The sequence below is a fragment of the Oncorhynchus tshawytscha genome, linkage group LG07 (assembly GCF_018296145.1).
Source record: "Oncorhynchus tshawytscha isolate Ot180627B linkage group LG07, Otsh_v2.0, whole genome shotgun sequence".
NCBI lineage: Eukaryota > Metazoa > Chordata > Actinopteri > Salmoniformes > Salmonidae > Oncorhynchus > Oncorhynchus tshawytscha.
The window spans coordinates 50,328,610-50,343,969 of NC_056435.1; the positions used below are offsets into that span (position 1 = coordinate 50,328,610).

The 15,360-nt window shown below is 44.7% G+C and overlaps 1 long non-coding RNA gene across 1 annotated transcript; it reads left to right on the forward strand.

Annotated features, from left to right (window-relative positions):
• Nucleotides 1-174: 174 nt before the first annotated feature.
• On the forward strand, nucleotides 175-6,352 carry LOC112254755. Its single transcript, XR_002954195.2, has 2 exons — nucleotides 175-286; nucleotides 5,675-6,352. It is a non-coding gene; the product is annotated as an uncharacterized LOC112254755 (long non-coding RNA).
• The last annotated feature ends 9,008 nt before the right edge of the window (nucleotides 6,353-15,360 follow it).

The window sequence follows — 15,360 nt, forward strand, 5'->3', positions numbered from 1 at the left end:
CGCGTTTGGAGCAATTCTGGCTGTATCTAAGGCTCAGCCAATCGTCCACATAGCAAACAGAATGCAGCGCAGCACGCGACTGAAGGAAGAAGAGACAATGTGCTAGTTACAGCATCAGCGCGCGCTCTGGAAAGGCAGCTTGCCAGTCAGAGCAGCGCGTCCCCTGAACCGTAACGAAGAGGTAACGTTAGGTGAGAAGCCTGACCACGGAGACAGGGGTGAGAAGGTGGTGAAGCGTACTTCATGAGCTGTAACCGAAGAACTACTAACAGTTGGAAAGTTTGAGGTACGGGAGAAAGTGGTAGAACAAGCATTAGCATTGTTAAGTATCTTGCTAGCTGGATCGAATTCTCCGTTAGCTAGCCAGAGAAATGTTGAGCAACATTAGCCAACTTATCTGATAAAATAATTTGAGTTTATGGTGTGAAAATGAACTTGCTAATAAAGTCAGACAGCTAACGTTACAACATCAGATGAGCTAACATTAGTACCCTTGGGGCAGCGGGTAGCCTAGTGGTTAGAGCTTTGGGCCAGTAACCTAAAGGATGCTAGATTGAATCCCCGTGCTGACAAGGTAGAAATATGTCGTTCTACCCCTGAACAAGACAGTTAACCCACTGGTCCTAGGCTCATTGTAAATAAGAGTTGGTTCTTAACTGACTTGCCTAGTTAAATAAAAATAAAAATATATATAACCAATTCGCTATAGTATTAGTTGCTTAATTTGATTAATTTTCTGAATTAGGTGAAAATAAGGCTTGACAGTAATACCTGTGTGAGTGAGGGAGATGATACTTTTTTTCTCAGTGAATGTTATTTTTGCACACATGTAGCCTCTTGTGCACTTAATCAATGTCTATAGTGGTGATAATAGAGAAAAAAAATAGAATGCCCGTTTGTTTAATTTCATTTCTACTTATAGATGGGGTTTTTTCTCCCAAGTACAATATTAATGTGTGTGGTCACAAGCGTTCTATTATAAAGGCTATCATGGCTAACTGCAATATTAGTGTATTGTTCTTTTCTCAAGATGAGTGTCATTTGCAGTCAAGTCTAGGCAACAAATCACATTGGATTGCTTTCTTTACAGTTTTTAGCTATGAGTTAGGTTCACATTAACCACTTTATTTAACACACAGAGACTGAGCATGTAGATCATATTATTTGTTGTTTAATTAGTTAACCTGCAGTTCCCCCTAGCAGGGATTGTTTTGCATGTTTCAGTGCAAAAAAAATAATTGTCACCTTTTTGGGCCCTCAGCAGTTTGCATCCCATGCACCTAGGATGCCACCTTTCCAACAAGTTCATTAAATTTCTGCCCTGCTAGAGCTTCCCCGGTCAACTGTAAGTGCTGTTATTGTGAAGTGGACAAATCAAATCAAATTTTATTTGTCACATACACATGGTTAGCAGATGTTAATGCGAGTGTAGCGAAATGCTTGTGCTTCTAGTTCTGACAATGCAGTAATAACCAACAAGCAGTCTAACTAACAATTCCAAAACTACTGTCTTATACACAGTGTAAGGGGATAAAGAATATGTACATAAGGATATATGAATGAGTGATGGTACAGAGCAGCATAGGCAAGATACAGTAGATGGTATCGAGTACAGTATATACATATGAGATGAGTATGTAAACAAAGTGGCATAGTTAAAGTGGCTAGTGATACATGTATTACATAAGGATACAGTCGATGATATAGAGTACAGTATATACGTATGCATATGAGATGAATAATGTAGGGTAAGTAACATTATATAAGGTAGCATTGTTTAAAGTGGCTAGTGATATATTTACATCATTTCCCATCAATTCCCATTATTAAAGTGGCTGGAGTTGAGTCAGTGTCAGTGTGTTGGCAGCAGCCACTCAATGTTAGTGGTGGCTGTTTAACAGTCTGATGGCCTTGAGATAGAAGCTGTTTTTCAGTCTCTCGGTCCCAGCTTTGATGCACCTGTACTGACCTCGCCTTCTGGATGATAGCGGGGTGAACAGGCAGTGGCTCGGGTGGTTGATGTCCTTGATGATCTTTATGGCCTTCCTGTAACATCGGGTGGTGTAGGTGTCATGGAGGGCAGGTAGTTTGCCCCCGGTGATGCGTTGTGCAGACCTCACTACCCTCTGGAGAGCCTTACAGTTGAGGGCGGAGCAGTTGCCGTACCAGGCGGTGATACAGCCCGCCAGGATGCTCTCGATTGTGCATCTGTAGAAGTTTGTGAGTGCTTTTGGTGACAAGCCGAATTTCTTCAGCCTCCTGAGGTGGGGATTTCCAGAATGGGCGTGAAGCCGTGCAGGCTAGTCTACAATCGACTACAAAAACACATGCACTATGGGCAAAACTCCAATGTAGGGGATCTGAATTCCTTACTTCAGGGAAGGGGTTGCCTTTTCTTGTTTGATTACGTAGGTGCAGATGTTGCGTTTGGGAAGGGCGGACGAGGTGATTTTCCACAGCTCGTGAAGGCTTTTCCTGCGCAGACGAGGGCGGAGTTTAGAATGTAATACTTACTGTAGCCTACCAGTGGAGAGTTCTGTGCTGCTACAATGTAACATAATTTAGCATGCGTAAAAGTAAGCACTGCTACAATGTAACAATTTGAACATCAAAACTTCTGGACCCGTCTACGGCGTAGTAGACGTCTACGGCGTCCACTCCTGTTTATTTCTTACAACATATAATTAATTATTCTACATGCCCAATATTTTTTATCTACATAGAAAGGTAAAAGGACTGGACAAAAGCTATGCAACACAACATTTACAAGTCTGGGAGAAGAATAATCATTGCATCAATTCTAAATGCTCAATCCTAGGTTAATGCTTAATCCAAGGTAAAGGTGACCTATGCAGCAACTTGGTCAAACGTTTCGGGTAGCCTTCCACAAGCTTCCCACAATAAGTTGGGTGAATTTTCCTGACAGAGCAGGTGTAACGGAGTCAGGTTTGTAGGCCTCCTTGCTCACACACGCTTTTTCAGTTCTGCCCACAAATGTTCTATAGGATTGAGGTCAGGGCTTTGTGATGGCCACTCCAATACCTTGACTTTGTCATCCTTAAGCCATTTTGCCACAACTTTGGATGTATGCTTGGGGTCATTGTCCATTTAGAGGACCCATTTGCGACCAAGCTTTAACTTCCTGACTCTCTTGAGATGTTGCGTCAATATATCCACGCAATTTTCCATCCTAATGAAGCCATCTATTTTGTGAAGTGCAACAGTCCCTCCTGCAGCAAAGCACCCCCACAACATGATGCTGACACCCCCGTGCTTCACGGTTGGGATGGTGTTCTTCAGTTTGCAAGCCTCCCCTTTTTCATCCAAACATAACAATGGTCATTATGGTCAAACAGTTCTCTATTTTTGTTTCATTAGCCTGGAGGACATTTCTCCAAAGAGTACAATCTTTGTCCCCATGTGCAGTTGCAAACCGTAGTCTGGATTTCTTATGGTGGTTTTGTACCTGTTTACTCCAGCATCTTCACAAGGTCCTTTGCTGTTGTTCTGGGATTAATTTGCACTTTTCGCACCAAAATATGTTCATCTCTAGGAGACAGAACGCGTCTTCTTCCTGAGCGGTACGACGGCTGCGTGGTCCCATGGTGTTTATACTTGTGTACTATTGTTTGTACAGATGAAAGTGGTACCTTCAGGCGTTTGGAAATTGCTCCCAACGATGAACCAGACTTGTGGAGGTCTACAATCTTTTTTGAGGTCTTGGCTGATTTTCTTTTGATTTTCCCATGATCAAAAGAAGCACTGAGTTTGAAGGTAGGCCTTGAAATATATCCACAGGTACACCTTAAATGATGTCAATTAGCCTATCGGAAGCTTCTAAAGCCATGACATAATTTTCTGGTATTTTCCATGTTATTTAATGGCATAGTCAACTTAGTGTATGTAAACTTCTGACCCACTGGAATTGTGATAAACAATTGTTGCAAAAATTACTTGTCATGCACAAAGTAGATGTCCTAACCGACTTGCCAAAACTATAGTTTGTTAACAAGAAATGTGGAGTGGTTGAAAATTAGTTTTAATAAGTGTATGTAAACTTCTGACTTCAACTGTATATGCACTGTCATTTGATATGAACACAACAGTAAAATAATCCTAATAAATAAGAAAATTTAAGAGGAAATGGTTTTTAGTGCGCCCTAAATTGCCCCCCTATTACCACCAGAAGCATCCATTATCATGCTGCATACATCAAGCATTACTGTAGTAGGCCTGCAATGGAGATTTAAGCCCCAAATGGCACCCTATTCCCTTTATAGTGCACTACTTTTGACCAGGGCCCATACGACCAGAGCCCATAAAAAGTAGTGCACTATAAAGAGAATAGGGTGCTGTTTGTGACAGAGCCGCTGACTGCCAAGAGCTTTCATGTGGTTGATCATTACAGTTTAGCTATTCACAGCACTGAGGCAAGAGGCAGCAAAACACACAACCACTGGACAAGGGTATGTCCCAAATGACACCCTGTTCCCTATGAAGTACACTACCTTTGATCAGAGCCCTATACAGCGGGTCCTGGTCAAACGAAGTGCTCTATAAAGGGTATCTTTTGGGACACTGACAAGGAGTGTCTCAGTCTTAGAGCATCAGTTTGCCAAGTCTCACAATACAGCAAAAGAAGGGTGGGTTTCTGTCTTCAAATGCAGGTAATATAATAAAGCAAATAATTTAGCAGTAATGATTGAATTTGCATGGAATTGTTTTAGATAATTGAGGAAAATAATTCTGGTGTATTATCCCACGCCTAGTGTCATTCTATAGTTGTCCATGTCATTTTGGTGTTGTATTGTCCCACGCCTAGTGTCATTCTGTAGTCATTCATGTCCTTTCGTATTTCACTCTATGGTCAGATGATCTGAATGAGCTTTCATTTGTGTCCATTTATAAGACGATAAGGTGAACACAATGTACATTTATTTGAACATTGAGTTTAGCTAAGGAGCAATATGAGACCAACATACAATGAAATCATAGGCAAATGTTTTTTTATTTAACCAGGTAAGATGCTATACAATTCTAAATATGCCTAATAAAACTTTTGTATTTAATGACAATTTACTTGAAAAATATTTAAATATAGTTTTGATAGGTGATGTGTGCTTGCTGTATCTGTGTTTTGTGCATAGAGTGTGTTCTATATGTAATTATATGGTACTGTGTTCCTGAAAGAGAACTGAGCGGAGCATGTCAGAACTAGAGAGTTCCATGATCGCCATCATCCATGTGTTCCATAAATACTCTGGCCACAAGTGCAAGCTGAAGAAGGCAGAGCTCATAGATCTTATCAATAATGAGATGAGTCACTTCATCATCGTGAGTCACTCTCAAAATGTATCCCAAATGGCACCCTATTGCCTATATAGTGCACTACTTTTGACCAGAGCCCTACGGGCTCATCCAATTCGATAAAGAGGAATTGTTTTTTAGCCTTCTGTATGAATAAATTTAAAAAATACAATAAAGAATTACATTGAACAGCTGTAATGATTTAGATGACTATTCTATGATTATTAGATTATTACACTTTACTAAAAGCCTGCAGGTCTATGTGTTATTACTTGTTATAAAATTGTACGGGCCTATACAGGACATTTTTAACTAAAATAATCTGACAGGTTAATTTTTACTGTTGACTCTTCTTGTCTCATTTAAGAAAATACAGGAAAATCAGACTGAATGAGGTATTTGCAGACCTGGACCAGAACAGAGACCTGGAGTTTGACTTCCAAGAGTTGATCCCGTTGATCGCCATGGTGACATCAGCATGCCACGACCTCTTCAGCCCAGATCACAACCATTAGTGGCACAATGTAAAGGCGTGACTGTGTTTCAGCAAAACACACACAGTGTAACCCTCTCACAAAGATGAAATGATGAAGCTACTTTGTTTACATGCCATTGAATTTCTTATGGTATATAATAATAGTTGTATATATAAACATTTTACAAATCAATGACAATCCATAGATGCCTACATAACAATATGTGTTGTGAAATTACAGTACATTAACGAGAACACAGTCCATCAGATTTTGAGTTTTGGTCTTGCATTGTGGAGAGACATGAAATGTACCATTCTAACACAAAGTGGTCATGAAGTTATTACTATTCCTCTCCCTTCACCCTCTTAAATGGCGTTCCATAAATTCCATGGACCTCTTCCAGGCATCTTCTTGGGCGGCAGCGTGGGGTGCCAGGTGCCCTCCCCAGAGAGTGATCACTATAGGAGAAAAAAATACATAACAGGACAGCATGGGAAATAACCTGGAAAAATGAATTACATTGTCATCCTCTCATTGATATATGTTAATTAAAATGTCTATTACCCTTCTTTCTATGACCCTTTTTTGGAAACCCTTTACAATCTAACTGGAGATAGAGATCAAGAATAAAGGACTGAGAAATTTACTTCAAGACAAATTCAAAGTATGATTATCATTTAGGATACAATCAAGACTATTTACAAAAAGTACCACTGAAAACAAGTTCATAACATCATGACAAACTAAATATGAAAGAGAGGTGAAGGTGAGTATGGGAGGAAAGGAGGACCCACGTTTCTTTGGTCGGGTGGTCCACATGGAGGCTCGGGCATTGGGGGTGTAGAGAGGCTTAATCAGGTGGCAAGCACCCAGGTATGACAAGCGGGTGAACAGGTGGGATCTACCAGCATCTTTAAGCTTCTTCTCAATCTGAAAACCAAGGAGATATACATTATTCATTCAAATGTTCACGACATTTGACTCATCAGGATATTGGAAAAGTTATTACTATCCGCAGCTATAACTAGGACACTAGCTATATACTACCATAGTATGTCATATGGTTGGTTTAATGGACATACCTTGAAGTAGGCTTACCTCATCTGCGTTCTCAATAGCTGCACAGCTCAAGTCATCTTCACCCACAATGTAGAGTAGGGGGCAACACAGGTTTTCAACCTGCATGTACAGAGGATATCATTGTTGATGTAACCCTAGGAAACTAATTCTACATTCATTTCCACCAATACCCCACTAGCTGCACAGGTATTACTATACTAGAAATAAATGATAGGATATGATGAGTATTAACGTTTTCTGTGCAGCTGGCTGGAGGGTGTTCTTGACCCCATCAACACTTGAGGGTCGTACCTTTGCTTTGTTCTCAGGTGGAATGTTGTTGGGTGTGGACACTTCTCTGAAGCTGACGTAGCCCCTGTGCTTCTGATCCCTATAACATAACAATGAGTGGGATAAGAAAAGAGTTGCACCCCTCTTGACAATAACCCAATATAATGAGAATGATCTAATTTAGTCCCTGTGAAGTCATCTTTCAGGCATACCATATTTTTTTTAAACATCACAATACTTGAATAGGTTAACTATATTTCAAAATAGCTATATAATGTTAACAGTTCTTCAAAAGCTTATTTCTGTGTTTCCATGGTAACTAACCCTTCAAAGCTTTCGGTCTTGCCTTGGACCATTGACTCCGATCACACACCTGGGCTGAGAGAAAGAAACTGAGTGAATGGGAATCACAGGAATTTCTATTCAGATGCAGTCCTACATGCAGATACAGTGAGCTCCAAAAGTATTGGGACAGTGACACATTTTGTGTTGTTTTGGCTCGGTACTCCAACACTTTGAATTTAGTCATTTAGCAGACCCTCTTATCCAGAGCGATTTACAGGAGCAATTAGGGTAAAATGCCTTACTCAAGGGCACAGACAGATTTTTCACTTAGTCGGCTCGGGGATTCGAAACGGCCACCTTTCGCTTACTGGCTCAACACTCTTAACAATTATTTACATTAAAAGTGACACCAAAATGACACAATACATAATTTACTATTAATTTCTATTGGGCACAAAATAATCTCAAACACAACCAAAACAAACAGCAAATGCATCCAACAAGTGTGTAAAGTCACAAGCTTGATGTAATCATTGAGGGCTAGGAATATGGGACCAAGTACTAAACTATTGATACACATAAGTGAATTTGTTCCAATATTTTTGGTCCCCTAAAATGGAGGGACTATGTACAAAATGTGCTAGAATTTCTAAAAGGTTTACCCAGTATGGATGAAAATACCCTCAAATTAAAGCTGACAGTCTGCACTCTAACCTCAGTCATTTTATCTGTTTAAATCCAAAGTACTGGAATACAGAGCCAAAACAAACAAAAAAACTTGTCACTGTCCCAATACTTTTGGAGCTCACTGTAACGCATCATACTCATGACATATGCCTTTCATATTTGTATATAGCCTTTATTCTCCACTTTCTCTTTTACCCAAATTCTGGTCATTCCACCTTAGACTACATTGGACATACCAACTCCCAAACACATCACAAGAGGTATAAACATGATTTCATATTTGGAAGGCTAATAGTTGTTTGATGAATACTCCAGATGACCGCTTCAGGGGGTTGTATGGTCAGACTTACATTGACACCAATCTGAGTGGCGATTCACAGAGCCAGGTAGGCTCCGAACGAGAGGCCAATGACCCCCAGCCTGTCCCCACACACCTGGGGGTGGTCCTGGAGAAACTGGAATGCAGTCTTTCAACGCCCATTGAGAAAACAAGGAGGAATGAGAGTTTTGCAGAGGTGCCAGAATGTTATGTCATACAGGGGAGCATCACCTAGCTACTTTGAAACCTAGTGTAACAGTATAACTTTAGACCATCCCCTCGCCCATACCCGGGCGCTACTACTACTTCAAGGTCTCAGAGCAAGTGACGTCACCAATTGAAACCCTATTTAGCGCGCAACACCGCTAACTAAGCTAGCCGTTTCACATCCGTTACACTAGCACTACCTAGGACTGTTACGTGACCATATTACCGCCACACCGGTAGTCACGAGTCCTGACCGCAGTCAAATTCCATGTGACCATTGAGTCACGGTAACTAGGCTTCTCCAACACTACACTCTGATGCCACTGATGGTCATTAGTAGCCCAACAAACTTACTAACTGCCAGTCACTAATCGCCAGCACTTGTTCCCTCTAATCACACTAACATCAATGCAAATCCAATCAAAAATCTAATCAAACTCTTCATGAGAGCCCTGGCATTCAGAATTTGAGAGTAATAGGATAACCTGTTGCACAGCGAGAGCCATCTCTTCATAGCTGGTTGATGCATGGAATGAAATGTGTTCCTATAAGCCCATGTTGTCCTACATTTCTATAGGCTATGCACTACCACCTTATTACCTGAAAGTAGGCATCTCCCACATTGATAGTGTTGAGTGGACCAGGGATGTCTTTGTGGCCAATGTAGGCCAGGGAGAGACCGGCAAATCCCCGGGAAGCAAACAAGGCTGAGGGTACTCTATCAGCCCCCTGCCCATACCCCACAGGTCCACCATGGCTGGGAAAGGAGCTGGACCTATGGAGGCAACAAAAGAGGACACCACAACACAGTATTGGAATAAAGCCTCAGTCATAATAGTTTTTGTAAAGATCTTGTGGTAGAAATCAAAGATTTGATATGTACAATTTAACAAAGCAATCACCCTTTTCCCTCAGACCTAGTTCTTACCTGGGGGTAAGAACAAGGTCCCCACTACTCCGTTCTGCCAAATCTCTATTCTCCGGACACCTGGTGCCATGTACCAGCGTTCAATAGTCACTGCAGCCAGCTCCTATTCCCCCTCTCTGCTGCTACTCCTTGTTGGAACCCTCACCTGATCGAACCGGAATATGACCAGACCCTCTAATAAGGACAACTGTACTGAGTACGGAGTCTCAACGTTTCTCTTCCGCAGCCTGTGGGAAAATACATGGATGAAATTGTCACTATCATGGACTATGTATACAAACACCAAGATTGTACCGCAATAACTCCTGGCCCATAGACTACTTTCAAAATAAGGAAATTGGGTGATTCCTCACAAAACAAGACCATGGGTCCTTTGGGGTACGACAGCTGATCTAAGCTGATGCGGCATTTATAAGGTATATTCTTTAAGAATCAATGGGTTCATATCATTAATTTAAGTTTAAAAAATGCAAGTCAAAGCAGCTGCAGGTTGTCTCTTTAATAAAGCATAATTGAGAAATAATTAATTGAAATTGGAATATTTGTGACATTTTGGCCTTACCCAAGCCTCATTTAAGACTTAATCTGTAAGTGCTACAAAGCAAAAGTTGGTGTCATATGAAGCTTTAACACTTGCTCTAAATGAGAGGCATTTTTATTTCAATAACAAATGTCCTTAATACATTTATGAATGTCAAAAAATATACACATTAATATAGAAATATATATTTGTTGGCAATTTTTTTCAATATATTGTTGAACATAATATGCTCCGCGGGCATATCAAAGTTTCAGATTGGGATCTCTGCTACTATTAGAGTTACTGTATGATCCAATTTGTAAACATTACCAGAGTGAATGTGAAAATGGGCCATAACTTTAAAACTAGCAAGGAATAATTTTCCAAATCTAAAATGTTGTATTTTCAATATTCATGTTTATCTTTTTCTATGTTCATAAATGTCTTAATGATATTAAAATACTACTCATATTACAGAGCAAGCGGTAAAACTTCATGTGACACCAACTTTTGCTTTGTAGCGCCTACAGAAAGGCCAAAAAAACAAAACAAATATTCTGACTTCAACTAATTCTGTAACGTGCAATGAGTGAAGAGGTGTGGAGTTAGGCGCAGAGAGCAAAAGGATGTGGGAAAAAACACGCTTTAATGTCCAGGAAAAATAACATGAACAAAAGTAGGAAAACAAATGAACAGAAATATTAACAGACAGCACAAAATACACTCTAACACAAAACAGACGAACAAGCCCACACGAAACAGAAGCGGGCTGAACAAACTTAAATAACCCCACCCTAACAACCAAACAAGAAACAGGTGATACCAATTAGACAAAACCAAACGAACACAGAACAAAGGATCGGTGATAGCTAGTAGACCGGTGACGACAACCGCCGAGCGCCACCCGAACAAGAAGGGGAGTCACCTTCGGTAATATTCGTGACAGTACCCCCCCCCGACGCGCAGCTCCCGCAGCGCGCCGACGCCGGCCTCGGGGACGACCCGGGGGCCGAGGCGCCAGGCGATCCGGACGGAGGCGATGGAACTCTCTCAACATAGATGGATCTAGAATATCCCCCACCGGAACCCAGCACCTCTCCTCCGGACCGTACCCCTCCCAGTCAACGAGGTACTGCAAGCCCCTCACCCGGAGTCTCGAGTCCAGAATAGCTCGTATATTGTACGCCAGGGACCCCTCGATGTCCAGAGGGGGCGGAGGGACCTCCGGAACCTCACCTTCCTGCATGGGACCAGCTACCACCGGCCTGAGAAGAGACACATGAAACGAGGGGTTAATACGATAATACGAAGGAAGTAATAATCGATAACAAACCTTGTTTATTCTCCTCAGGACTTTAAATGGCCCTATACACTGCGGACCCAGCTTCCGGCAGGGCAAGCGAAGGGGCAGGTTTCGGGTCGAGAGCCAGACCCTGTCCCCAGGTGCAAACACGGGGGCCTCACTGCGGTGACGGTCAGCGCTCTTCTTCTGCCTTACACTCGCTTGGCGTAATGACTCTTGGACAGCCCTCCAGGTCTCCTTAGAGCACTGCACCCACTCCTCCACTGCAGGAGCCTCAGTCTGGCTCTGATGCCAAGGTGCCAGGACCGGCTGGTACCCCAACACGCACTCAAATGGTGACATGTTGGTAGAGGAGTGGCTTAGTGAGTTCTGGGCGATTTCTGCCCAGGGAATGTATCTCGCCCACTTCCCTGGCCGGTCCTGGCAAGACGACCGCAGAAACCTACCCACCTCCTGGTTCACTCTCTCCACCTGCCCATTACTTTCCGGGTGATACCCTGAGGTCAGGCTGACCGAGACCCCAGACGTTCCATAAATGCCCTCCATACACGGGAGGTAAACTGAGGGCCCCGATCAGAAACTATATCCTCGGGCACCCCGTAGTGCCGGAAGACATGGGTGAAAAGAGCTTCCGCAGTCTGTAGGGCCGTAGGGAGACCGGGCAATGGGATAAGACGGCAGGACTTAGAGAACCGATCCACAACGACCAGGATCGTTGTGTTACCCTGAGAGGGGGGAAGGTCAGTAAGAAAATCCACCGATAGATGGGTCCACGGCCGTTGTGGAACGGGGAGAGGTTGTAATTTACCTCGTGGCAGGTGCCTAGGAGCCTTACTCTGGACGCACACCGAACAGGAGGAGACATAGAATCGCACATCCCTCACCAAAGTGGGCCACCAGTACTTCCTCCGAAGACCTCGCACTGTCCTAGAAATACCTGGGTGACCCGACGAGGGTAGACTATGAGCCCATCGAATCAATTGATCACGAACAGCGAGCGGCACGTACCTACGACCCTCCGGACACTGTGGAGGCGCAGGTTCCTCCCTTAGCGCCCGCTCGATGTCCGCGTCCACCTCCCATACTACTGGTGCCACCAGCTTAGCTGCCGGAATGATGGGAGTAGGATCGATGGACCTGTCCTCAGTGTCATAGAGTCGTGACAGCGCATCGGCCTTAGTGTTGAGGGAACCTGGTCAATACGAGATAGTAAAACGAAATCTGGTGAAATACATGGCCCACCTTGCCTGACGAGGATTCAGTCTCCTAGCTGATCGGATATACTCCAGGTTATGGTGGTCAGTCCAGATAAGGAAAGGGTGCTTAGCCCCCTCAAGCCAGTGTCTCCACACCTTCAGGGCCTCCACACCTTCAGGGCCTCAACCATAGCCAACAACTCCCTGTCCCCCACATCATAATTCCGCTCCGCTGGCCCGAGCTTCTTCGAAAAAAAGGCACAGGGGCGGAGCTTCGGTGGCGCACCCGAACACTGTGAGAGCACCGCTCCAACCCCAGCCTCGGATGTGTCCACCTCTACTATAAACGCCAAAGAAGGGTCCGGATGCGCCAACACCGGCGCCTCAGTGAACATCGCCTTCAACCTACGAAAAGCTCCGTCCGCCTCTGCTGACCACTGCAAACGCACCGGCCCCCCCTTCAGCAGTGAGGTAATAGGAGCTGCTACCTGACCAAAACCCCAGATAAACCTCCGGTAGTAATTGGCAAACCCTAAGAACCGCTGCACCTCCTTTACCGTGGTCGGAGTCGGCCAATTACGCACGGCTTTTACGCGGTCACCCTCCATTACCAACCCAGAGCTGGAAATGCGATAACCCAGGAAGGAAACTGATCGTTTAGAAAACTCACATTTCTCCACCTTCACGTACAGGTCATGCTCCAGCAGTCATCTAAGAATTTTGCGCACCAGATACACATGCGCAGTGCGTGTAGTGGAGTAGATCAAAATATCATCAATATACACCACTACACCCTGTCCGTGCAGGTCTCTGAGAATCTCATCCACGAAGGATTGAAATATAGCTGGAGCATTCTTTAACCCGTATGGCATGACGAGGTACTCATAATGGCCAGATGTAGTGCTAAATGCAGTTTTCCATTCATCTCCCTCCCGAATACGCACCAGATTATACGCACTCCTGAGATCCAGTTTCATGAAGAACTGCGCTCTGTGAAATGATTCCACTGCTGTAGCAATGAGAGGTAGTGGGTAACTAAAACCCACTGTGATGGAATTTAGACCTCTATAATCAATACACGGACGCAAACCACCATCCTTTTTCTTCACAAAAAAGAAACTCGAGGAGACAGGTGACATGGAGGGCCGAATGTACCCCTGTCCCAGAGCCTCGGTGATATATGTTTCCATAGCCACCGTCTCCTCCTGGGATAAAGGATACACATGACTCCTGGGGAGTGCAGCGTTTACCTGGAGGTTTATCACGCAATCCCCCTGACGATGGGGTGGTAATTGGGTCGCCTTCTTTTTACTGAAAGCGATAGCCAAATCGTCATACTCAGCTGGAATGCGCACGGTGGAAACCTGGTCTGGACTCTCCACCGTTGTCGCACCGATGGAAACCTCTACACACCTGCCTGAACACGCATCAGACCACCCCTGGAGAGTTCCCTGTTTCCACGAAATCGTAGGATTGTGAATAGCTAGCCAGGGAATCCACAGCACCACCGGAAACGCAGGTGAATCGATAAGGAACAGACTAATTCGCTCCTTGTGATTCCCCTGCGTAATCATCTCCAACGGAATTGTGGCTTTCCTCACCAGCCCTGACCCTAATGGTCGACTATCTAAAGAGCGCACGGAAAAAGGGGGGTCTACTTTTACTAACGGAATCCTCAACCTCTGAGCGAGTCCGCGATCTATAAAGTTCCCAGCTACACCTGAATCTACCAGTGCCTTATGCTTGAGAGAGGGAGAATAATTAAGGAAACAAATTAATAAGAACATGTGACCAACAGGAAACTCTGGGAGAGTGTGGTGCTTACTCACCTGGGGTGACCGAGGAGTGTTCTGCCTGCCTTCTCGACTCCCAGATGAATTCCTCCAGCACCGACCAGACGTGTGCCCTCTCCGGCCACAACTGGTACAGGAGGAGCCTCCTCCTCCGATCTCCCTAGACGCGGTCCCTCCTAGCTCCATCGGGATAGGAGCGGGAGGGTCAGGAGGTAGAACTGACAGGACCCTTTCAGAACGTCCGCGAGCAGCTAGCAGATGGTCCAACCGGATCGACAGGTCTATCAGTCCATCCAGGCTAAGTGTAGTGTCCCGACAAGCCAGCTCCCTGCGAACGTCCTCTCTCAGGCTACACCGGTAATGGTCTATCAGGGCCCTGTCGTTACACCCTGCTCCAGCGGCCAAGGTCCGGAACTCCAGCGCGAAGTCCTGCGCGCTCCTCGTCCCCTGCCTGAGATGGAAAAACCTCTCACCCGCCGCTCGACCCTCTGGAGGGTGATCGAACACGGCCCGGAAACGGCGGGTGAACTCCGGGTAATTGCCCTTCGCTGAGTCGGGCCCGTTCCAGACCGCATTGGCCCACTCAAGGGCTCTACCCGTAAGGCATGTGATGAGGACACACACGCTCTCCTCGTCCGAGGGAGCCGGCCGAACGGTGGCCAGGTAGAGTTCTAGTTGAAGCAGGAATCGCTGGCACCCCGTCGCTGCTCCATCGTACTCCCTCGGAGGCGTAATGCGCAGAGCGCTGGAACCGGATCCCGATGGGGGAGATGGTAGAGTTGCTGGTGGGAGGGTCGGTGGGGTAGTAGGGAGACCATTCCTCTCCCAACGATCCATCCTCTCCATCATTTGATCCATTGCTGATCTGAGGCGATGGAGGATGGACGTGTGATGAAGGACTCTCCCCTCCATCGTGGGAAGAGGAGTGGTCGCTGCTCCTGCTGACTCCATATTAAGGTGCGGGCTTCTGTAACGTGCAATGAGTGAAG